Source organism: Littorina saxatilis, linkage group LG5, assembly GCF_037325665.1.
Source record: "Littorina saxatilis isolate snail1 linkage group LG5, US_GU_Lsax_2.0, whole genome shotgun sequence".
Lineage (NCBI taxonomy): Eukaryota > Metazoa > Mollusca > Gastropoda > Littorinimorpha > Littorinidae > Littorina > Littorina saxatilis.
In genome coordinates this window covers 42,823,091-42,830,632 of record NC_090249.1, presented here as the reverse complement: position 1 = coordinate 42,830,632, position 7,542 = coordinate 42,823,091, and the positions used below count along the sequence as shown (strand labels likewise).

The 7,542-nt window shown below is 39.8% G+C and overlaps 1 long non-coding RNA gene across 1 annotated transcript; it reads right to left on the bottom strand.

The window, feature by feature from the left end:
* Window positions 1-3,240: 3,240 nt before the first annotated feature.
* LOC138967193 (uncharacterized) lies at window positions 3,241-5,891 on the bottom strand. Its single transcript, XR_011455865.1, has 3 exons — window positions 5,767-5,891; window positions 5,034-5,172; window positions 3,241-3,570 (listed from the first exon to the last, which is right to left on the bottom strand). It is a non-coding gene; the product is annotated as an uncharacterized lncRNA (long non-coding RNA).
* Between the last annotated feature and the right edge of the window lie 1,651 nt (window positions 5,892-7,542).

The following is a 7,542-nucleotide window of genomic DNA, read 5'->3' as shown; positions in this document are numbered from 1 at the left end:
GATTCCATTAAGTCTTTATCAGGTATTGGGAAGAAATTTACTTTGTTTTAAAGCCACAACACCACTAAAACTGTTCCAAGGTATTGAATGCATTCGATCAAACTTTTGGACAGAAGTTCTCTTGAAATGAATCCATAATAAAGCATTGATTTATGAGAGAGAAGATCGCTTTGGCGATCAATGTTTGTGGAACAATATAAAAGTGGTTTAAAAAATAAAAGCTTATATTTTAAAAAATGGATAGAAGCGCACTTAGATACGGTGAAAGATATTTGGTTTAACGGAGATATGATTCCTTTTAATCAGCTGTGCACAAAGATAAGATACAGTCCCTCTAGATTTTGAGTACGGCGCAGTGAAGACTGCTGTGCGAGCGCTTGCACTTCGCAAAAACACAGCCAGCCCGCGAGCAGACGAACACAATAATGACCTTGACACACGGAACCCGGTGATCATTAACCCCTCCGCGAGAAAGTTTCGCATGCTGATAAAGCGAGCGAGCCTTGCGCTGCTACATTTTGGTTACATCAATATCAGGTTAAACTAGATCACAGTTTATTGGCTGTTAGCAAGCAAATGTACAAAAAAAGAAATATTGCGATTGTTACAATGGAAAATATTACATAATATTTATCCCACGAATATATTATTAAATAAAATGAAAATTAGAGAAACAAAATTATGTACATTTTGTAAACACATTGATTATGTTGAACACTTTTTTTGGGCAATGTGAGAAGTTGACGAGCTTTTGAGAAAATGTCCATTATATTTTTAGAAATACAGGATCAAATGTGCACCTCTCAGAACACGATGTCTTGTTTGGTTATCAACCTAGTAATATATGCCAAAATAATAAGGTACTTAATCACATTATTTTGATTGCAAAAATGTGTATTAGTAAATATAAGTATGGTGATAGATACATAGAGAACACTACATGGCTTGCTGTGTCGTACCAGATTTACACGAGTTGTTTTTTTAAATATTGAACTGCGAGCGAAAGCGAGCTGTTCACTATTTGAAAAAGCAACGAGTGTAAATCTGGTACGGAACAGCAAGCCATGTAGTATTCTGTTTATCCTACATACTGTACTTACGTGTATTTTACTGAAAATGTCCTGCATTCGAGGCAGCTAAATTGAAGACGCTTGTTTTAGAACCTCGATCTCTTCTAAAGCCTCGTGCAATCTATTACGTCAAAGCAAAGAAACGTCACTCTGAAAGTGTGGCGTGACGTGTTAGTTCTAAAGATTCATCGAGAGTAATTAGCGAGCGCAATTTGTGTTTCTATAATGACGTTTGTCTCGGTGACTTTGGCATCATAAGCAGTGGAAAAAACAGGTCCCTGCCAGACTTGCTTGACATGACCTCATTTACATGATATACACACGTGTGATTTGAACGATTATTATCTCACGGGTGTCTCTCTCACGTATGTAGGATAAGATTTGAATAGTATATTGGAAAATGAAATGTACATTGGAAGTATGTGAGTAATGTATAAGTCGAGATGAGGTGAAGTGATATATGACGTTTGAATATTGAGGGGGTGGGGAGGGGGGGGGCGGACGGATGGAGGATAAGGGGGAAAAAATAGGAGGAAAAAAAGTAACCATGTATGGCTCCTCAATTGCTTTTTGTATAAACAACCATGCAAACCACAAAAAAGAGAGAAAAAAAAGAAACAGGTTTTCTCCAATTTAAAAAAAAAAAAAAAAAAAAGTCGCTTAAGGCGAAATTACTACATTTAGTCAAGCTGTGGAACTCACAGAACGCACTGCATTTTTTTTACAGTGACCGTAGTCCGCCGCTCGGGCAAAACGCAGTGAAACTGACGAGACTGTTTAGCGGCGGTGGTGGTTTCGTTGTGCTGCATAGCACGCTTTTCTGTACCTCTCTTCGTTTTAACTTTCTGAGCGTGTTTTTAATGCAAACATATCATATCTATATGATTTGGAATCAGGAACCGACAAGGAATAAGATGAAATTGTTTTTTAATAGATTTCGGAAATTTGATTTTGATCATAATTTTTATATTTTTAATTTATAGAGCTTGTTTTTAATCCGAATATAACATATTTATATGTTTTTGGAATCAGAAAATAATGAAGAATAAGATGAATGTAAATTTCGATCGTTTTATAAAAAAAAAAATTACAATTTTCAGATTTTTAATGACCAAAGTCATTGATTAATTTTTAAGCCACCAAGCTGAAATACAATACTGAAGTCCGGCCTTTGTCGAAGATTGCTTGGCCAAAATTTCAATCAATTTGATTGAAAAATGAGGGTGTGACAGTGCCGTCTCAACTTTTACAAAAAGCCGGATATGACGTCATCAAAGACATTTATCGAAAAAAGAAAAATATGTCCGGGGATATCAAACCTAGGAACTCGCATGTAAAATTTCATAAAGATCGGTCCAGTAGTTTACTCTGAATCGCTCTACACACGCGCACGCACACCGGCACAGACACAACTTGACTAAATGTAAAAAAGTGAGAGAGAGAGAGAGAGAGAGAGAGAGAGAGAGAGAGAGAGAGAAGAGAGAGAGAGAGAGAGAGAGAGAGAGAGAGAGATGATAATGATGGAACTTTATTTTTCAAGGATATAGGTTTAAGGTGACGCCTTTTCTTACAACGGTCCTTACTTCTAATACAAATGTCTAATAAATGATAAACAAGTAAAGCAACATGACAAATAAACAAAGTAAACGAACGAACCAGCAAACAATCGACAAGTAAGCAAACAAGCAAATAAACATAAACAACAAAATGACAAATTAAGGAACATACAAATCAAAAGCAAAACATGCAACATATATACATGTAAAGTGATCGACGGTTAAAGTTCCATCCTCACCTATTCACACTTTACTGACACTATACACAACCATCAGTGTGTTATAGGAAACAGGTACTTAACGCCTTCGTCCGTACGGGTTACACACTGTGTATAGCCAAACGGTACCTAATGTGGATTTCGTACGTACAGAAGTCACACAGATCCGTCTGCGTATGACCGGTACCTAAGGTGCTCCTCGTCCGTATGTGTGTGTGTGTTTGTGCATGTGTGTGTGTGCATGCATGTGTCAGACATGAGGTGAGGAAGCTTTTGAGACCATGTTGCCAGTTTTGGTGAATGCTATTTTTAATTGCTGTCCAGTGTTGTTTTCAAAATTGATGTTTTTTACATTTAGTCAAATTTTGACTTAATGTTTTAACAAAGATGGGAAAATGTAGAGCATGTACAATTCTGTCCACACGAAACTGTTTTCTTGATAGTACACTAGTTGATTGCAACTGCATATGCAAATGTCCTGAACTATAGTCTATAGACAAGTCTTGCTTCTGGCTCAGGAAAGCTGAATTTTAGGTAAATTGGCAAATCATGAAAGGTTGCAGTCATAGAGTCACTACTTCTCAGTTTCTTTCACGGACTTTTACCTTGGCATGTTTTCTTCCTTTTTGCAGGTGGTGACAGCATTGAGTAGTAGTACATGTAGCTTGAAAAAGGTGTGCCATCAGAATCAGAATCACTCTCCGGATCGTAACTGTAGTCTTCATCCTAAAACAAAATATTCACAGTTAAGTTATAGTGATGTCTCTGGCAAGGCGGAACATGCCATCATGTGAAACTCTTTTTTTTATTTTTTATCTAAACATCACAAATGAAAGCTCAAAACGTATTTGTCAGTAGATCTGGAAATCTGGTCATAGGTCCTTTTGAGTAAAACTAAAAGTACTTGGAGGAAGGAGAAAAAATTATCACATTCACACTATTTGACTTGTAATGCGTGTGTGTTAAAGCCCCAGTCCGTCCCAAATGGTTTACAGAACGATTCAAATCTTTTCATGAAAAAGCAGTTCTAACCTTATCGAACACACTTGCAATAGCATTTAGTGAATAGCATTAAATGACACAGTTTTTTTGTTTAGCTCGAGTAAACCACACACCTGTTTTCGTGGTTAATCTAACCCCTGAGCCATCGTGAACCCATGTGATCTACTTTCCCTTTTTTTCTCACAATTTAGTAGTCAGTCCTTGATTTCAATGCGACTCGCTGTATCTGCCATGGCTCGTTATCTAAAACGCAACAAATGGCTGCGAGTCACACGAAGTGAATGGTGTCGGCTGACCGTTCAAAGAAACTGGCGACATGCTGAACATTCGTCTGCTACGAGAAACACGTTTTGCAGGACACGCTTCAGGGCTAGTTTTTAAACTTTAAAATCTTCGAGTTTTACTGATTTTGTCTTAATGAAAAAAGAATTATTTAAGAATATTTGTGTAACAAGCTGTCAATTTATTAGTATAAGTTAGGTCTAGCGCCAAAACGAGCCATCCCATTGTCTGATCAGACAATCCGGCTGGCCACGCAAAAATAAATTCGTTCATAAGTGCTCGCTCTTTTCGGAGGGCACCTACGATGTTCTCAAGTGGTGAGTGTTGAAATGCAAGGGTGTTTGTACTGTGTGTAAAAGCCTGACAGTGTCTGTGATGGTTTACGGGAAGCTGCGTGTGCCTTTAAATTCAACAGGGGACCTAGGTTGATCAAATGTCGTCCTAAAGCTCTAATCATGCAATACTTTTCTTATTTTCAGTCGCCCTAAGGTTTGGTGCTTCTATTTAAATCTCAAATTGCTTAACTTTGTCATAGAGTGAGACTGCAAGTCGCCCACTCGGCCACTATGGTCCCATTAATAGTCGTGTTCAATGTGCTTTTGACACAGATCATCATAATGGTCCCGACTCTCCTCAATTATGCGCTTATCTTGTGTCTTTTCTGGATTACACAGATACTGAAGTAAAATGCAAAAAATCCTTAAAATGTGACCCTCCACCACGAAATGAGTCACATGTCACCTCGCGCGGTTCTGCACTAGGCTTAATATAAGTCCAGGGAGTGTCTGGTAACAGTTTGTGGGTCACCTTAATCACAGGCTTATAAAGTTAAAAAGTCATCCGGAGAGTCAAATTCAGGAAGTAGGTAACCCGTGAGTTAGTTCAAATCGCGAGGCTTTTCGTACCTGTCATCTCCAGATGAGGCTGGTTTTATCGGTACATCTCCAAATGAGGCTGGTGGTAGCGGTACATCTCCAGATGAGGCTGGTGGTAGCGGTACATCTCCAGATGAGGCTGGTGGTAGCGGTACATCTCCAGATGAGGCTGATGAGAAATAAATCAGGTCATCTTTTTACTGACACAAACTTTGAAAGGAATTCCTGTTCACGAACCGCCTTTTTCTTTTGTTGTTGTTTTACATGATGGAAATTGAGCTTTCCACGCTTTGAACAGATCAATACAACTGATCTCGTTTCGTCACTTCATACGAGACTCGCCACGTCATGTCACAAAAGTAGAAACTCAAGAAGTTTAAGAATTGTAAGGCGGCCTTCTGTCATTTTCAAGGGTACCAATTTGAAGCCAATATTTATTAACCAACATGAACCGTAGCCTACCGTACAGTCTAACAGTGTGAAATGTGAATGAGGGTCGCATCAGCAACTTTAGCCTATTCATTTCACCCTCCGGATGGACGGTCTTATCAGACACTGATTTAGTGATAAACACGTAGTATCGATGCAGGCACACTCATTTTCGCAAACAAGCAGTTGCTTCATAAAATAGGTACTTAACATTGTGCAGCAAGCTGGTTTTAAAAGTGCATGCATGTTCTGCTGTGGCAGTGACTTGAATGAGAAGCATTTACAAGGGTAAAAGATCAAATACGGTGATGCCACACGCTGAAGAATAACATACCTGGAGTCCTGAGCTGCTGCTGAAGGACAGTAAGGTCGGTGGGAAGCTGGACATTGTTGGGAGACGTAAGACGAGACACAGACTGCGCTGGCAACATCATTGCTTGAGGTGCCAAGGCAACGGGGGTGCCAACCAGCCATCGAGAAAACCAGACTTTGCTGACTTGTTGTAACCATGCCTGTCAAACAAGTACAATGTATATCACAATGGGCACAAGTCTGTTTTATGTGGGAAAAAGTATAGCCAGTGTTGTTGCCAGCCTAAGAAGACAATAGGTCATTTGGACCTCCCTAAAAAAAACCCAATAAGTCCAAATGTCCTGGCTTTAAAAAAACAATAGGTCCAAATTACCATGCCGTAGTATTATATTGATGAAATTTCCGCTGTTTGCGCCGTTTTCGATAATTAGGTACACCGGCTGGAACGGGTATTTCCGTAAACGCAGCCTCGAGTGTCAATGACGACAAACACAGAGTCAATGACGACAAACACAGAGTCGGCACCGAGTGCATTTTTCACTCGTAGCAAACATGAGCATTTCGATCGGGGTTTGTTTTCCGACTTTGCAACTCCCATTCCATTCATTGCAGACCTTGTCCGCCTTGTACGAATATGTATCGGTCAGTAAAACTATCGGTCCATCGACCGGACAAGGCTAGGTCCAATGCGTCAAATCAGAAAGGAATGCGTCAGAGACCGAAGACCAAGGCCTGGCAAGAACACTGTATAGCATGTTAAATTCTTTACACAAGAAACTGTTTCCTTGATAGTACAATAAATGATTGCAACTTGACTAGGAAATGTCCTGAACTATAGACCAAGTTGTGGTTTCTGGCTCAGGAGAGTTGAATCTTAAGTAAATTGGTCATCCATGAGTTAAGTAAATTGGTCATCCATGAGTTGTCGCAGTGAGTGAGTTACTACTTCTCACAGTTTCTTTCATTGACTTTTACCTTGGCAAGTTTTCTTCCTTTGTGCAGGTGGTGACAGCATAGGGTAATCGCAGGAAGAAGGTGTGCTATCAGAATCAAAATCACTCTCCGGACGGTATAAGTCTTCATCCTAAAACAAAATATTCACAGTTAAGTTAATGTGATGTCTCTTGCAAGGCGGAGCATAGAATCATGTGGAACTTTTATTTAAACATCACAATGTAAACCCCAAAGAGTATGCGTAAGTAGATCGGAATATCGAGTCAAAGGTCCTTTTCAGTAAAAGGACTTGGAGAAAGTATGAACACATTCACACCATTTTTGACATTATCATATATATACTGTTCAAAAAAGAAACGCATAGCTTGTAATATTTGGTTAATTTAGTTATATGGCTACAAGGATATCCACCAAACTGCAGAAAATGTTTATCTGGTCGTCGACCTTTCGTCCATTGCCACAAGTGAGCTCTGCACGTGACGCATGCGTTATCAGTGGCTACAATGTCAAAATTGCTCATTTGGCATGACCACTCGTCATGCTTCAGTGTAATCTCGTGAAACTCGGGGAATATTGAGCTCTCACCATGTCTTCCAAAACCCATAAAAGCGGATTGTTCGCCACAAAGAAATCAGACGACAATTCAGCGACGAAAGATGGCCCGATTGAGCAGAGAAGACCGCCAAATTGCATTGGGTCGTTTACAAGCAGGCCAAAGTCAAAGTGCAATCGCCAGGCACTTCCACGTGTCCCAGGGCACCATCAGTAGACTGTGGGTCAGGTTTCAAGCCACTGGCTCCGTTGCTGACTTGCCACGAGCGGGAAGACCAAGGGCGACAACTGC